General features: G+C 32.5%; 1 non-coding gene across 1 annotated transcript; it reads right to left on the reverse strand.

Moving 5' to 3' along the window:
- Window positions 1-7,746: 7,746 nt before the first annotated feature.
- Trnas-uga lies at window positions 7,747-7,828 on the reverse strand. The gene has a single exon. It is a non-coding gene; the product is annotated as a tRNA-Ser (tRNA).
- Window positions 7,829-19,976: the final 12,148 nt, after the last annotated feature.

The raw sequence follows: 19,976 nt of genomic DNA on the forward strand, positions 1-19,976 counted from the left end.
TCGGGATATAACATTTAATGGACAGCGGGCACGCGAAAGGGTATTTATTTATTTTATTATTATAATAAACACTACATGTATAGGTATACACATATTATTTGCTTTCCACCCGATTGTTCGTCCAATGTATAGCTCGCCGTCCGACGAATTAACACAAAAGGTCATTGCCTCGTGTCGCTGCTGGTTGCAGGTATACAGAGAGACACGTATCGCACGTCGTCGTCGTCGGGTTCCCTTGATATTTTTGTAGGGCACACGGTGAAATTTCGGCGTCCACTTTCCGTCACGGTAGCGCCGTCGCCCGGCGCCTGTCATCGTGCGCAGCACACGTACACTTTTCAATGTCTCCAACTGTATTCGTATGTACAATAATAATAGTAGTGATACGATAATACTCGTCGCGATCGTACACCATCGTCGCGCAGTACAATACGTGATTAAATATTATAAAAACAAAAGGGGCGATTCGGATGATTATGGCGCCACAGGAACAGGTGAAACGGCGGCCGAGGTAATTATCTACCGGGGGCGACCCTGTCGTCGTGGTCGTCGGCGCTCGTTTCAGTCTTTGCACACGGGCGGACGGCGGCTGTTTTTTCTTGTACGTCCCGGTCGTCTACTACAGTGTGCATGTGCGTGCGTGTGTGTGTGTGTGTGTGTGTGTGTGTGTGTGTGTGTGTGTGTGCACGTGTGTGTGTGTGTGTGTGTGCGTGCGTGCGTGCTCGCGTGTGTGTGTGCGTGTGTACGTGTGCGCACATATGCACAGACGGTTGACGGCAGACGGAAAACCTACTAGTACACCCGCACCGTCACCGTGTGTACAACGCCCGCCAGCTGCCGCCACCGCCACTTTAAGCGCCGCCAGCACCATTGTTTTCGTCTCAATGCTGCGGTGGCGTCAACCATGACAAAACGGACGCGAGCGCGCGCGCACATACAACACATTCATACACTCGCACACACGCACACACGGCACCGCATGCCGTATAGTCGTTGTGTACATCAATGGCACCCGATTGTCATGAAATTTATTGCTTTCCATCATCACGCCGCCCGCCGCCGTCCGTCACATAACAGCTCTAGCCGAGAAGGGCAAGGGACCTTCGTCTAGGTCCGATTCGATTTTACACATCAAACATTTTTTTTGATGCCTTCAAATTTTTCACGTACACCTCGCCGATAAACCACTTCTCGTAAATGAGGGTGTCCTTCGTTGTGAAATCAGTAATACACTTTTGTTTTGCACCTTACTACGCATCCTTCGTACCGCGCTGCAGCGTAAAATTTGACATTTTTAACGAAATGCGTCCGGTTTGACTTGCTTCATTGTTTATTGTAATCGACAATATTACCTATTGGACAATGGATTCGTCTGAAACACAGACGATACTGAGTGGTACCTATACCTATTATTATATATTATAATATATAGTAAAGTTATTATAATATTATAACCTATCGATATAATATTTTTATTTTTATTTTTTCGTGTTATTATTTCTACTTGACCTTTCTTTAATCGCGCATTGTAAAGACGTTATACGTAGAACTGACGCCAGATAACCTGATTACTATTATGTTGTACATATACGTATGTGTATATATATAGATCTGTTCGGTTATTGACCATTTTTTTTTCATTTCGAAATCACCCGGAGGTTACTGTTGTCTGTAGATATGGATGTAGTCGGAGAATAATTTTTAAATAATAGGGTAACCTACACAACTGCGCAACGATATCTATATTATATAGTCAATGTTTCAAACGTAATATTAGAATCCTTTTATATTTAGGTATCTTATACATTGTTTTCAGTGTGGTTCTTGATGTATAATATATTTAATACATCTCCCGAGATAATAGGTAAATAAACGTAAATTATATTAGACTATTTACCGTCTTCAATTTAAATACATTTTTTTGTTTATTAATTACTGAAAAAAAAAGTTGAAATCTCAAATAAATACATGAAATACATAAAATTTAAAATGTTTTACCATTAATATGTCATCACCAAAGATTTACAAATGTTAAAAAATAAAATAGGCAAACCGAAATTGATTAAATAAAGCGGAGGGAAGTGAGTAAAAAAAAAAAAGAAGCAAGAATAAAAATTAAAGTAGTTTCTAATATCCGATAATAAAGATATCTACCTATTTTTTATGGCTTGTTTAACTAGATTTAGTTTTTAACCGACTTGATTGACTTTACATTCGCAAATTATTTATGTTAATTCAAAGTAATTATTTATAAATAAAATATATAACGAATGCAAAAAGAATTATAAATTTTAAATTTAAACAAATTTAATATATAAGACTGATAAGTAGATTATAATATGTATAATTGTTATTTGGATAATGTTAATTTATATTCGCAGTATTTGTATAAATTAAATCTTTAATTGCTATGTATATATATATATATATATATACGTTAATTATACTTATATATGTACACATATAATGAATAAATATTTAAAATATATATAGGGTGTTTAAAAAAGAACGCAGGATTTAAATCTGCTATAAATTAAATTGATTTCTTTTGAAAAAACATAACAAATGTGTCATTCTTTTCTGGAAAAGTTAAGGTTTAACAGTGAAAAATAAATATCGGGCTTATGACCCTCCCTACTAGCCCTACAAGTGATTATTCTTTTCATACAATTTACCATCACCGGATAACACATTTTTTTTCAAGAACGAACTTAATGGGATAACACATTGCCCCATTAAATTCGTTCTTGCTTAAGTTCCAAGACATTTCAAACTTTGTTCTGGTAAACTTGTAACTTAGTATATACCCATAAGAAAAAATCATACGGCGTTCAAGTCGCAAGATCGAGGTGGGTAGTTTTGGTCACGCAACGAGATTAGTCTGTCCGGAAACTTCTCACGCAGCAGAGGGATTGTTTCTCTTAAAGTGTAACAAGTTATGTTGTTTTGTTGTAACCATACAAGAATACCTACTGAGCTCAGTAATTTTCTTTGGCCTTATTTGGACCAAATGAACATAAAAAATGTTTAGTTTCACCTTCTCACATTTCAAGAGAAATAATCACTCAATTGCTCGAGAAGTTCCTGGACAGACTAATCTCGTTGCGTGGAGACAAAAGCTACCCACTTCGATCTTGTGACTTGACGCCATGTGATTTTTTTCCTATGGGAATACACTAAATCACGATTTTAACAAAACAAAGTTCGAATTATTTTGGAACTTAAACAAGAAATTCGTCTTGTCCTCAATGAACTTGATGGGGCAATGAGTGATCGAGTGATGGTAAATTTTATGAAAAGAATAATTGCCTGTAGGGAGGGTCATATTCTTGATATTGTTTTTCACTATTAAACCCTAACTTCTCCTGAAGATAATGATATATTTATTATGTTTTTTTTTAAAGAAATTAATTTAATTTATAACATATTTAAATTCTACGTTCTTATTGAGACACCCTATATATCTATAATCTATCAGGTATTGATAATTTACATTTTACATACATAACATATGCATAAGCATAATAAGTGATATTTCAGTATTAATACAAATATACAATGTTTCTAAGACAATTTTAAATAATAACTCCTTAGTAATATTATTAATTTGATGTCATTATAAAAAATATAGAAAAAATTAACGCATCAACAACTTGGTTGTAAATGATATATACCTCCCGAGTGTTGATTCCGTATGTGTTGTGTTTGTTGACCTCTGCAATTTGACCTCTGTATATATGAAAATTATTTCCTTAGCTAAACTACGAAATAAATTATCAGTTGCAAAAATACCACATATTAAAATTTTGTGTTATCTTGCTTTAATTATTTTATATTGTATTAACTGTAGTTATTTTTTCTTTCTATATGTCATATTTATCAATTTTATCAATTCGTTATTCATTATGTTATTTTATTTTACTATAATGTACTTAAGCCTACGGGAGCTTATTTAGTAAAAATAAATAAATATTGGGTAGTTAAATTTTACGATTTTATATTTTTAATATTTTTAATTATTTAAATGTAATAATGTTTCTATTTACAAGAAATAAGTATTTACTAAATACAATGATAGGTATATGTTTAAAGTAAAAATATTACTATTTCTTTATAAATTAAACTATTGTTGTATACGTTATTGTTTAATCTAATAGAATCTATTGGATTTATAACTACACATTGGAAGGAAATATATCTTTCAAATTTTTAAATTTACAAAACATATTAAATTTATATATATATTTTTTTTTTTTTTTTGTAAGAAATAAATACATTTCTTTTAAAAAAAAACTTATAATATTAAAAAAATGTTATCCTATAAATATTGAATGAATGAAAGATAAATAAAAAATGTCTGTAATAATTTATAATGCTTGATCATTTGTAAAACTCCAATTGTTGTAATAATCGCTTTTTTGTATTAAGAAAAATAAATTACAATACATTATTCATAGATAAAACCATTCGTATTATAATATTATACATAATATCAAATTTAAAATTGATAAAAATCACGTACTTGTTCGAATTGAAAAATATTAAAATATTTTATTATTCATAATCTGTGACATATATTACTTAATAAATGAAGAACTATTAGTTCAAAATATGGACAAATACTATTTACAAACTAATTACAATTGGTTTAAACTTATATTATATATGCAATATTTAAAATGCAACGCATAACCTTCATTTCATTCATTATAGTTTAAGATAAAATAATAATGTAAAATTGGAATGGTTTGGACATGTATGGATAGCTGATAATGATATCATAAGAAAAGTATTAATGGAAACCATACATAAAAAAATACCAATAGGCAGAGCACGAATGAGATGGAAAGATGAAGTAGAGAAAGATATCAAAATGTGTCAGTTGACTTGGAATTGAACAAGGATAAATGGAGAGAATTTTTTGTGGCAGCTCAAGTCCTACAGGGACCGTTAAGCTAAAGAAGAAAAAGAAGAAAGTTTATTAGTTAACTCGAACACTTTTTCGCAATGCAAAGTTTTTTATATGTATTGTAATTTTTAATAATACATTGATTGGTGATTCTTAAAGACATAGTTTTATAAATTATTTAATTCAATTTTCACAAATTTATTGATTTTACAGTAATATATTACTATTTCTAAAATATTTTTATATGATACTTTTTAATACATTTACTTTCCAAAATTCCAAACCTACTTGTTTGATACATATTTAATTAGATAAACTATAAAAAATCATAGGAAAATTATATAATAACTATAGGTATTCTAACCTGTCACAATATAAATTCAATAATTTTTATCATAATTAAACTGATAATAACCTCTTCATGTATAAATACATCATCGTTTTTTCAGGTAGTTTAAAAATTAGGTATTGCATCAAATCAACATTTTAAAATAGATAAGACTCTTAATTATATTTTGTTTTGATGACATTTAATAACAATTCAAATAAAATATTCAAATAAAACCTTACATAAATATCACAAGATTTCCAAAACAGTTATTAAAGGATTAGACTATTTAACATAGGATTAAGAAAACTAATTATAAAATTCTACAACATAAATGTAATTCCATCATCGATACTTAAATGATTTTTTTTTCTGGCATAATATATTATATACTTATGTAATAAATGCTTATAAGTATTATACAAAATATTATCCAGTCCATATTTTTGTATACATACACTTGGAGTGTATAGTGCTTAAAATAATTCTATTGGTTTTTATGATATTAGAAATGTAAAAACACCTGTAACGCTGTAACAAAGTGTTTATATTATAAAATAACAAACAATAAAACAATATTTTCCGGTAGCAAAAGCGTTATTAAAATCCGACATTTTTCGTCTGGTTATAGCACTAAATACACGCAAGTCTTCGTGCGGTGTACACTTATTAACAATGCACCCTAAAGTGCAGGAGTCGTTTACATTTTAATGGTTGGAACATAAAAACATAATATGCTCTCACCATAAAAATGTTTACAGAAAAAAAAGGTTACCACATACAGAGTATCATATTAGATAAGTAATCCAGCCCTTCAAATTTTTTTTTACGATTATTTTCATGTTCTGTATAGGCATGTGTATACATGCGATCATTCCTCGAAAAAACACACATACCGTACACAATTTTTATCTACATGAACAGATTTAATAAAATTGCCGGCTTAAAATATTCATCGACGTAGTAGGAGCGATGCGTTACGCGACCCGGTCGAATTCTTATTAATGCGAATAAAGTACGTAATTAACCTATTGATAAGATCAATTAATCGAATAATTGTATGTTTTTACATCATACTATATAGTGCGCGAGTGAATAAGAAGTCGTAATGAATAAAAAATTGACGGTAATTGGTTAGTTGTATTGACGATGTTATGCACACGTGTATGAATCATTATTATTACTGTACCGATTGGATTGATTTACCAATAAGTACCTGAACAATTCGCGTAGAAACTTTTTCTTTTCGAAAAAAATTCTTAACGCAAACGGAATTTACTTTCATAACTCATTAATATAACTCTGCTAACTGATTGTTAGCCGATCGCGGTAATTGGAAAACGGTAATTGGCAACGGACGCGTGTACGCGGAGTGGGCGTATTAGTTAAGTCGGATGTAATAATACACCGCACGGGGTTCGATAAAATATTCTACGAAACCGACTACGGTACACGAATGGAAGGGATATCTGCAGCGATATCGGTCATTCATCAACTGATCGTGACCATCCCGTAACACGATTATTATTTTCTGTTGCGTCCTCGTGCGTTATCGTGTTGCGCGCACGGCGGTCGTCCGGTAGCCGAAACGCTAATAACAACGGCAGACGATGTCCGTTCATTGTGTTCCATACACACGTACACAATACATAAACACGATGCACGCACAGCGCGACGTATACCCGAATAAAAGAACTTGAGCACACTGGACGCGCGGCCGCTCGCACGCACACGGTGTAGGCCGCGTATACGCGTGCACGGCGGCGACCGTTACGCACTTGTACACATGATACGTTATTGTGTGCACCGGTATTACGACGACGACGACGACGACAGTGGCGACGGCGACGATGGCGCGAGGAGAATCGCGGTCGGTTGTTCAACTCTCTCGACTCGCGGCGGCGGTGGAGTAGGAAAACGTGAATGAATTATCGGCCGGTCGTCGTGTACAATAATAATATTGTGTGTGTGTGTGTGTGTGTGTGTGTGTGTTGGAGAGAGGCTATCCATGGGAACGGTTTCTTGAATGGACGCGAAAGGACAGGAAGGCACGTAATCCTCTATAGATAAAACATGCAAATGGACCCATTAGAGAAGACGACACCACTATACACGACAACGCACGCGCACAGTATATTATTCGTGTGTACGCGTTGTCCGATGACGACCGGCCGGCCGATCACCGGACAAACCTGTAATACACCGAGGCCGGGATGAGTTTATATTCCATTAAAGTTATTGCTCATTTCCATGCGCAGTAATCCTGCCCGTGTAGATAGATAACGCGTTAAAGTTTCTTCGAGCCGCACCTTGTTTTCGGTTCCCTTCGCGCCGCGGCAACGAATCGTTCGTTTTTAGTAATATTCACCTGTCGTGAACAAACGTGCGCGATTATATTCGATTGTCTTCGATGGTTTATTATTACTGTCTTCTCTTGCGCCTACGAGTTGCAGAGTGAACACGATCGGAAAGGCGGTGGGTGATGATGATAAAAATGCAAAAAATGTTTCGCTGCGGGCAGGACTCGAACCTGCGCGGGTAAAACCCATTGGATTTCAAGTCCAACTCCTTAACCGCTCGGACACCGCAGCATTACAATATCTGATTGTATTTTACAAATTTAAGAGGTATTATTTATTGCTATTACTGTTCACGGCTTTTGTGTTAACGCATTTTAAAACAATCAAACGGACTGAAGCTATAAATCATATTAAATTTGGAACGATTCTAGTTTAGCAACCTATCAATTTTTAATTTTTTTTTTTTTTTCTAAAATATGTCTTTTAGGGTGTTTTATAAGTATGTAAAAAAAAAGAACCCCGGACAAATTTCGTTTTGAAGTTATTGATGAAAAACTTCAAAAACTTGAAGTGATGTCCTTTGTGATATTTTTCCCCTTCCGAATTTTGATTCGTCAATTTCAACAATTGACCCCGGTCCACCTACATACGAAGTATTTATAAAGAATAATTCACTAAAAATTGTATAATAGTGTGAAAATGAAACAAAAATGTTTGCAAACAATGCGTGTGGTATCGGCAATGGCCAATGAAACTATTATACTAGTGTTTCGGCACTCGTCGCTATCGCTTCGCTCTGCAAATCGAAAATATTCCTCGACTTGCTATGCAAAACAACCTCAAGTAAGTAACAGGGACAATAAAAATGTAAATATGTGAAAATTAAAATTAAATATTCAATTCTAAGTATTTTTTAAAAAAAAAATACGCGTTATGAAAAAAAATGAAGTTTTTGAAGTTTTTCATCAATGACATCAAAACGAAGTTTGTCTGGGCTACTTTTTTTTAGCATACTTATAAAAGACCCTAGAACACACATTTTGGGGAAAAAAAAATTTAAAAAATCGATAGGTTGCTAAACTAGAATTATGCCTTAAAGTTTTGTAAAAATGCATTTTATTAACAAAACTAATGTGGCATAGAGCTTTTTATTTTAAATCCTAATCCTGTGATACAGTAATGTTTGATAAAATTGTTACGAATACGAATTCTTAAATTACACACTTTTTATTATTTCGTTTAATACTTACTGATACATACTGATTTACCCAACCTCACCCTAGAGATACTTTACTATGTTAGACTAGAGCAATTAATAATAACTGTTTCCATTCAAAAATAAATGTAGTTCAAAAAAACTCACACTCACTGTATACTCTAGTGATTTTTATTTACTTATATTGTATTAATTTACATACAACTCAATATAATTTGATTATTATTAAAATGCTCAAAATAAACAAAATAAAATAATTTCTAGGTAACTAGAAAGTGAAAAAATTAATAAATCCAGCCCAAAGCCCAAAATGGATTCAACTTTTAAAAATACGGTTTTTGATAAATCCTTTCTTATTGCACCAATACATAGTATTACTCTATAAATAAGTAAATTTCCCGAAATTCCCAATCAGCCGGTATGATGGTTTTGCCTATACGCTGATCAGTCAATGAGTAAATAGAATTTTAATTTTCAATAATAGATAGATTATAACTTACAATATAATACATAGACATGCGCATATATGGAGGGGATATGCAGCTGCATACTATGAATACAGAGCCTTGCTAACCACAGGACAAATACTTTCAAACTGAATTATTATGAAGAGATACTCATTGATATTGTAATTACTTTATCAAGAAGAGAGGACACAATGAAAAAAAGTACAGTATTGAAAAAGGATTAATTTTAAAAACAACAGAACTTCTTTCTCGGTATGATCCTATTATTAAGGGTAATTTAGTAAATGGAGCAAGTAATGCAACTTATATAAGCAATCAAGTTCAAATTGATGAATTTAATTAGTATTAAAAATACTATGATCGGCTAAATAATATCAAATATTTAAAATAAACCAGTATCTATTATTTCTGTATTATTATTGTACTATTATTTCCTATATATATTGATCGTGAACAAATGTACCTGTATATTGTTGTTCGTTACTTATATAGTGATAAATTTAACCCTATTGAAAGATTTGACGGACTTCAAATATTGAAACTTATTGATGTACATTCAATTTTTAATGAGTTAGATATCAGTGGTATCACAAAATTTAAAAATTTAGTACAGTGATATTGTTTCGGTGTATTTCAATGGGGCGTCTACCATGCCTGGGTACACTTTTGGAGTACAAGCAAAGTAAAATAAAGAAGTAAATTCAAACATAACATACACTGTGAAGCACATTTAGTTTTTGTTGATGCTTTTACGCAATGCCATCGCACAGTGGCATAACCAGGGAGGGCAGATGGGCTATAGCGTCCCTCATTCGCAGTATTCTTTTTTTTATTGTTGATATTATATCAGTACATTCATAGACTATAATTTATAATTTTGTTTTTCATTGAATTATATGACTGTGATTTTGTTTATTTACACTATTTAAAAATATATTACTCAATCCATTTCAAGTGTTATATATTTATATATATTTTTTTTCGTAACTTATTTTAAATTTTAATTATGAAGACAATTATAACAATAATGAATGGCTATTCAGTCACTTTTTTTAAGAAAAAAATTAAAATTTTATTTTAAACAATTATTTAGACATTTGTGTGTATAATTTTACCAGAATTTTCAACTTTTAAAATAACCATCAGTGGTGAGGGAGGGCAGTGGCAGCCTTTTCCATACCCTTAAGAAGAAGTCTGTCAAAATTTTTGCATAGGTACCTATTATTAAACTAAAACTAATTTAGGAAAAATATGAATAAACATAAACATAAAATGCAATCAAAAATTGCTTTGATGTTTGGTTTATAAAATGTTTATATGGTACCTAATTAAATTAAAAAATAAATGTGACTAATTGAACTAATAACTAATAACTATTCAACTAATTAAATAATTTATACTTTGTTGGTTTCTAACGAAAATAAATTAATCTTTTTTATTCGTAATTATCAGCAATTTACCTACAGGCATATCTATAGTTCACGTAATATGTAATACGTGCTTGTCCATTTCAAGAAAAGAAAATTGCAATGTTCAAGTCGTACTGCTGTATAGTTGAATGTATCATGAACATTGTATGTTAACATTATACATAACATATTTCAATGTACGATATATGTTCCTATTTATGTATATGAAATTTAATATTTTAAACGTATAAGACTAAAAAATCATATCTCAAAATTGTATCAAATAATTTATGGAATAAATACCATATACTTTATAGCTTATAATTGCTGATAATTATGACATTTATTACGAATTCTAACAATCACAAGAATAATAAAATGTATAAGCTAAACATTACAGTTCCTAAAAAAACAGTTCATAAGAATATCAATCGCTTTTGAATGCATATAAAATTCAATAATTAATATGGAAAAAAATATTCTTATTTTTTATTAATGCAGTGCGATTATCATATAAAATAACTACATACGACATTTTAGCATGGAAAGCAAATGCACGGTAATAGGTTATTGACATTTAGACAATATTTATTATTGAAAATGATTAAACATTGCACATTCAATATTATGTATTATTTTACATAGTTATTTCCATTTTGAGTGCGTACAAAAGACTGAAATTAAAATTAAAATAATAAATAAAACCCACGCAACCACTTTCAATATTCTGATTTCTGCTTGTTTTTAAAAAAAAAATTAATGGTACAAGTGAAAAACTATGATTCTCTAAGTAACTTGTATTATTTATTCTCTATATTATATTATTTTCAAGGAAAAATATGGTATATTCAGTATAATTATTATTTTCTAATGAGTATTAAAATTTAAATTGGTATTGTATTAACAGTCCGTAACAATGAATAAATGTCTTGCACGCTTAATCGTAAAGTAAAAAAAATGTTAAGCACTTCCACAAAAAATTTTCCCAACGTAATAAAATTATAAATTAATTTACTAATTGATTTATATTCATCCGGTTTATAAAATGTAAGTTACAATGATGGTCGAATCTTGGAAAAATGAGTTCTTAACATTTACAAACGTCCTTAATGGAACGTGTGGGCATTAAAGATAAAAAAAAATACCGAAATAGCTAAGATAAACGAATGTACAAAGAATACACAAATTCATAAAGCCACTTATTTTCAGCATGTAAAAAGTTACTTAATAATAAATAAAGCAATCCGATAACGAATATGTTGTATTTTTGGCGTAGCAAATTTCTTCCATTAGCCAGATATCCTGTTCTGAGAATAAACGATTTGGATTTTAGTTGTACGACGGGACGTCTGGAAAATCTATTAACACTTCATCGATTGCACAAATCTACTAAAAATGTTAAAAATAAACAGCTTAAACGATGATTATTTTTAAACAGATTCTTGGTTCAGTGTGCAACACACATTCGATTTCCTCGAAAGTGCCACATTGATGTATTTTTCTTAAAAGTTATTACGATCAAACTCTTTGGCACGGAATAAATATTTCAAATATTTATACTAAAAACGAATTTGTTTATTACACGCCTTGTTGCAGCCGAAAAATTTACGTGGTCGGTCTCACTTCTAATCAATACATTAGATCATTTCGCGGTCGTTGATTATAATTTATAATACATGCATTTTATACAATAAAATCAATGTCCCGATGAATTTAAATTATACATCTGTCTAATAAATTTTTTATACTCCATTTACCGACATTTATATCTTAAATCTTACGGTTTGATAAACCATAAATATATTGTCAACGCAGGTCTGTATACAAATCATGTGAACGTTTCCATTAGATAATCAACATTTTGTTTAATGTTTTGGAACTTTCGGAAAAAACGTTTTGTTACTTCTTGGTAAACATGAGCTGAATATGTAATATGGCCGAACACATTTTTTACACATTTACGTTGGTAAATGAAACTCGCGCGTACAAATCTTAACTACCATATACCGTCCAATACGGATTTTATGTACGTCGTACGTGTAATATATGTATAAGGTATTACCGCGGTGCGTCCAGGAGACCGTCACGTTGTACAGAACCATTTTCGTTTAGGGGAGCGGCGGTGAATCGGTGTGGCAGCTGGGGCTGGATCAATCGAAACTCGCTTCGGGTCTCGGGGAGGAAGGAAAACAATGAAAACGTAAAACAAAGTATATTTATGTAATAGCATAGCATTCGGACGGCGCGGAACAGTAATAACAGTGTTATCGGGAAATCGCAGAGAAATTCGACACCAACCCGTGCAGAAGCAGCGGCGAGAACAAGCGCGTTCTCGCGGAAAATAATAATAATAATAATAATGATCAGCGATAATCATGGTGGCCGTCATCAAAATAAAATCGAAAATGAGAAAAGCGCACGCGGCGGCGGTGCGGTGAAAGTGTCTCGTTGCGGGTTGCGCAACAGGCGATGCACGGGTGGCCTCGAGTGGCGGTGAAACAATACCACGCGGGTCGCGGACGTCGCGGTCGGCTGGTCGACGCGAGGCGTGCATGTAGTGGTATAGTGCAGATACGCATAGAGCAAGAGGGAGAGAGCGAGCGAGATTGACGAGAATGGTTTTTGACGTGAAGTCCTGTGCGTGCGCACGGCGCTGGGATGCGCTCGGCGGCGTGGGATAATTACGATCAACGCGCCGGCGGAACGGTAATTACTCGAAGTGCGGTCGTCGTCGTCGCATGGTATATAATGTATAGAAATCTGTCTGTCCGTCCCTCTCTCTCTCTCTCTCTGCTTTTAAAAAACATATTATACACCAATACAAGAATGCCGCCATGGCGATGACAACAATGACGGCGGAGACCGTCACCGCCGCCGTCTCGATGAAAATAATATCGCAAGAATGGTATTATCTGTTTTTGTTCGAATGTAATGCGTTCCTATCCGCGGCGGACGATTTTTATACTATTATTATTATTATTATTGTAATTTCCGACGCGAGGGATGGATAAGAAAAAATTAAACCGTACGTATAATATACGTGCTGTGAGTGTACTTTACTAGCGAATTGAATGTGTAACACACTCCGCCGGTACACGGTACGATAATATTGTTATTATTATTAATATTACTACGTTATGGATGATGAGCGCGCGAGAAGATTATTATCGAGTGAAAGAAGGGTCTTCCCCAGGGGCTACGGGTGCGATGATGATTCGACGGTGCCGCACGTAATAATAACATACGTCTGCGCAGCCATGTCTCGGATACGTAAGAAAACGATCGCCGTCCCGGGCAATGGGTTTTCGATGGAAAAATAAATAAATACGACTAGGACATGTGTAAGTAGTGTACACGTATACATTACGTTCGTTATAAGTATACACCGTGCACGTATTCAATGGTAAGTGTACATGTATATTGTGTATATGTACGGTGTACGAGACGCACGTTGTGCCTCCAAACCAAACGACCGCACTTTGCCGCACGCGGGCGACTCGAAAATTATACCGTCCAAACGAGACAGGATAACAATTGGAAACGGACTACTACTATTATTATTATTATTATTATTATTATTATTATTATTACATGTACACGAGCGTACAGCCGTCGTTTAATGTACCCACCTAGTATATTATATACGCGCTATACATGCTGCGCCGGAGTGCCGACCAGGCCGAAATATTATAATCAAAAGTCTCTCGAACAACATTATACGGAATTAGTATTTTTACAAACGGTTCTTCCACGCTGCCGGTCCGTAATCAGTTTATTTATCTCGCTCGGTCGAGAACTCCAAGTATTAAATATAATTTGTTTTTCACGTACTATTATATTTTCCGTCGGACATATGTAATTTTTGAATTCGTAAAATACACTACTTATTATTATAGTAGGTACTACTAATGACTCGATGTCTCCCGCGCCGTTAGTAAAATAAAACAATTTTCAAAGTATGGACTACAATCCCAGATAAAATGTTTAATTTAAAAAGTCTATTTCTATATTGGAGAATATTTCAAACCTATTAAAATTACACAAATACCACAAATATTGGAGCCAAATGTGTAGGTCAATACGTTTTTCAAATGAGAAAAAACCAAACAAAACGGTTTGTTATATCCCTACATACACAATGCATCTTAATTATATAGATGTTTTATCCTAGCTGGTATGTAAATCGTATTGTGATGTTGGTCTCATGTAGCTTGTTTAGAGTAAAAAATATTTACATTAACGTTTGGGTAAATATAATATCTGAAGAGATCCTGTTTTCCTCCTTCACGATTATTTGTAACTTATTTCTTGAATAAATACAGTTGAAAAATAATTAATTTTTTAAAAGATAATATGTATAGGTTATGAAACTGATGAGCGACGAGTTCAATCATGGGGGCGGATAATATTATGTCGATAAATAATAATTTATATAAACGTGATTTTCAATGACGCTAGGTTAACCGATCACTCATCATTCAACATTGCCCACATGTCCATATCCTTTCATTATTTTAATTTTAATATCCACATGATGTGTTTATTATTTTGTTTTCTAAATGTACTTTGCTTAACCTTAGTTATTTAAGATAATATTATATGATAATTTACTTGTTGATTAATTCCTACAAAGTATTTATGTACCTATTATCCGGTCTATATGTATTTTGATGATACAATTATTTAAATTTTTTTTCAGTTTAAGGTCATTAAAAATATAAATGACAATCACAATTTATTTAATTTATCAAATGTTTCTGTACACAAGAGCCTTAAACTAAATTGTAATTTATAAATTAAATTTAAAGCACACATCTATATTTATGTTTGTTTACATACATCACACACAGTATGCTTGACACATAAATCACAATTTATATGTATTACAAGACTATATTTTTAGTTCACCAATTTTTTTTTTTTTTACCTAGTGTATCCAATGACAATATCAATTTTTGTTTTTCAAATAGAAACATAATTTTTTTTTGCAAATAATTATTCAACTAGTTATTCAGGAGATTTTGAAGTAACATAGTCAAGATTTGAAGCAGTACATTCGAAATTTTTCAAATTTATTTATAAACGACTTGGTATAATTCCTTTTATAGATAAAACAAAATTATTATTATATTTTTGATAATAGTAAGTAATTTATCTCAATTCAATCGCTATTCGTTACCGTTTCTTGTTAACTGACTTAATCTAAATGTATATCACGTATTAAGAAAAAGGAAAATAGTAATATACCAATTATCATACACTCGACATACGCAAATTTAATTTTGATTGATTCCAAAGTACTTGTCCAAATGTTGACTCAGTTTGATCAAAAGTTTCAGAAAAATAACTGAATAATTGTTTACATAAAAAATAATATTCCCATTTGAAAAAATAAAATTGATATTTGCATAAGTTACTTTTGAAGTGGTATGAAAAATGCATATATTAGAAAATGAAACATACTTGCAAGTGCATTGTTCAATATTGATAAATATTTTATTAGCGTGAGCTAACATATTCTGCAATATTCCAAAACTATATCATCAATAACTCCCAAGCAAACCGGTAAACACCCATTGTTCGGTTTCAATTTCGTACGTCCTTGACATTACAAATCGTAACGATATGCCCTTCTAGTGTATATTTTTCATACGATTAAACGTATGCAGTATTACAGTGCGACGTGACATGTAAATATAGGAAGCATACTTTCTGGAGAAAAATTAATAACGCGGTAATAACTTAACTGTCTCGGCTAAATGGTTGGGCCAAGGATTATTTTTTTAATCCTATTTCTACACCTGATAATCCCTTGAAAATTTATGTACAGGTTGAGTTTACTTTTATTACACATACTAACAATCTGTTCTGTCCAATGGCGCTTAAACGTCATTGTACTATAACTGTTTGTGTACATACACTATAACTGTATACATATATAACTAATAAGCAGTGTATATTTTACAACATTTTACGAATCGTCTATAACGCGCATATGGTTAAATATATATAATATATATATAAACATGTTGAATTTAAAGATATGTTTACGTGCACAATAAAATTGCTATTTCTTTAGCGGTGTTAACATGGTGATAATAAGAATAGAATCGTATATTTAAATACTTGACTATATTGTGTATAATTATATCGTAAATATATATTTATATACCTTGTGGATAATTAATGAAATTGGTCCTTATAATTTTTGTAACACGATTATATGCTTTATGTTCAAGTACCTCTTTTGCAAAGAAAATTTTAGAACCCAAAATTATACGTAACCGCTTGATTATTACCTACTAACTAGTTAATGATAGTTAAAAAATGTTGTAGTTTCTTTTCGAAAATTATTTATATTTTTCTAGGAATTAATAAATTATTATTTTTAATTGGTAAGGTGATATTAATATTTTTGTTGTTATAATGAAATTATTCTACGAATTAAATGGTTTTTTATTTCCTTGTATAAAAACATCAGATAAAAATATATGACCGAGTATTATTATAACTGGATAGAGGCAACTCATATCAAAACGTTTATTACATTTTGAATACATAAAAATAAAAACTGCTCTACTTAACAACGCTTTATCGGTAAAAACATTAACAAAGAATTTGAAGTTGGAATAACGCCTACATAGATTTTGAAGTCTAACTTTTTAAATTCAAATAATTTTTTTTTTTAGACTTAATGTTTTATTAAATTAATAACAAATAAAATCACAAAATTATAATTGTAATTTATATGTTTATTTGAATCTAATAAATTACCTAAGTGTCTATTAAGATTGATATAGTTATTGTATACTAAATAATCTTTTTGGTTTACTGAAACACAACTGTGGATGTAAATCAAAACGATCTTTTTGAATAGATAATCATACATTTGGAATCTATAATATCAATATGTATAATAACTATATAATTTTCTCGAAATTAAAAATATTTAAAATACTTCAAATATATGCAACCAACGTGATCGAGTAGAATTCATACCAGGAGCAACTACTTCTGTTAATGTGGAATTATATTTTATGCGGTTTATACTGAATAAAAATTTGAACACATTCAAATCTTGTGAACAAAACGCACATAGGCACATGCAAACGGTTCAGAACAGTGTTAACTTGACTACTTGAACGCGTCGAATTAATGATAGTTTCTAAGATTCCTATACAGTTGAAGGCACCGACAAAAACAAAATGTAGCGATCTGAACTGTACATACAAATTTAATATATATATATATATATGTACTATGATAGTGTTAGTGTATATTTTTATTTGTTTTAATTGAGTTGAAGTAGGCGAACGCAAAAAAAAAAATGAAAAACAAGTGATCGCCTATTACTATTATTCGAAAGGCCGCGGTACGTCGATAAGACTGGAAACGAATATTGAAATATATTCAATATTCGTACGGCGAAAGTCGATGTACAGTGCAATAAACGCGCACGTACGCGGAGGAGTATCGCGAACTCTATTATTATTATTGTTCGTTCGTTCGGTTTGCCTCCGCTATTTAATAGAAACGTTTGTTCCGTGTCGTATATTTCTTTCGCTGCATAATATTCTTGGGAACGCACGGCGGCGTCAGTGGCAGGCGGTGGTTCTCGCGACGTGTCAGTGGCGACGATAAATAACGACTATACGTTTGGCCGAAACAAAAACACACGGCCCGTCCCGCAGTTCTAATAATAAACGCGGCAAATTAATGGAACCCGTCGGCCACGGCGGCGCGCGCGTGTGAGCCAGCGGTCGACACAATGCACTTTTCTCCGACGCTGCAGATGCCGCCGCGCGGTCGGTCGTAAACATAAATCTAGAGGAGGGGAAAAACGCCTTTCCCCGCCGAACGTGCTTGCGACGGCCGTGTTTCTAATTTGACGCGCGTTGCTGAGAAAAACTTTAAACGCCGGCCACGGGCACGCTAAAAATAATTATACGCGACCACCACCAGCACCGGTGGCGCGCGGTGGCGACCGCGGTTTTCCTCAACCCGGGTGTCCCGCCGCGCACCATCATCCCCGACACCACTCTTCGTTACGCCCTAAGCGCCGCTACCACCGTCGACCCGTGACACGCTCCGGCGTACCGCATCCGCACAGAGAAGCTGCGTGTCGTCCCGCGCTCCAGCACATAACAGTAATAACAAACACGTTACAATGTAGTTGTTGCTGTTGTCGTGTATTCACAGATGGACAGGGGACGAGGAGATCCCTGCGATTTTCGTGTAACACTACGCGACCGTTGTCGAATCTCAGCGTGAACGCGACCGATTTCCCCGTTTAATCTTCGCAAAAGCCAAACGACTCGGTCGTAAATGAATCACAGTCGGAAAAGATAAACTCAAAACATTAAATTTTAATGAAATAAAAAAATCTATTGTTCCGTCATTTAACGTCGGTTTGCGAGCGCGCGCGCTCGGACATTGTAATTAATTATTTCACGAACGTTCTAGTAAACCGTGCTGCGAGATGACATAACCGTTGAAGAATTTAATGTATTTTCTGTTTTATTCTGCGTGTAATGCAATAAATACTCATCTAAATAAAAAACACGATTCACTCTGTAAGAATTCAACATTTCGTTATTTTGAAGTCAAAAACATTTTTACTCATTTTTTTTCTGAATGCACGGCTTTAGTATTGTTTGATTAAATAAGTATATGTATATAATTATTATGATTGTGGTTGTTTAAGCGGTAACGTCTCGGGTCATTTTCCACTTGAAATTAATATTATAACTTCATGTATCGTATAAACTATAAACTGCATATCAAAATTGACAATATACTTATACATACGTATTTACACGTGCCATTATTATATAAGTATTTCCACTGCGTTTTATAATTCTTGTTATCGTTTCTTTTTTTACACATCGTATTAAAAATACAACAAAACGAAAATATTTTTTGGTTTACGTAATAATTATCCGTGTGCACGATTTAGTTCCACTAATGATTTATCAGTCAACTAAGTGTTGAATCAATTTCAAAGTTTTCAATTTGTTGCCGTTTTTCCAAATTTATGATTTAATTAATGGTGTAGGTACTGTGGAATGACCAAACATATTCTGACAATACGTAAATTTATTATATAATGAATATTAACAGTTTTAATGTACTTGATTTTTATGCTGTTAATATTATAAGTATTTTTTGAATCATTTTTATGTTTTGTCCGTATGTATAGTGGTGACTAATTCGTAAGAATATTACAGTGAAAAATGTTTGAATTTTGTTGTATAAATCACTGCAATGGAAATGTTTTTATAATAATTATATTCTGTTCGAAAGAGATGGAGCAGATTTGAACTCTTAATTTTTGCTCTTCAAATTAT

This window comes from Sipha flava, unplaced genomic scaffold, assembly GCF_003268045.1.
Source record: "Sipha flava isolate LNK unplaced genomic scaffold, YSA_version1 37_pilon_pilon, whole genome shotgun sequence".
Taxonomy (NCBI): domain Eukaryota; kingdom Metazoa; phylum Arthropoda; class Insecta; order Hemiptera; family Aphididae; genus Sipha; species Sipha flava.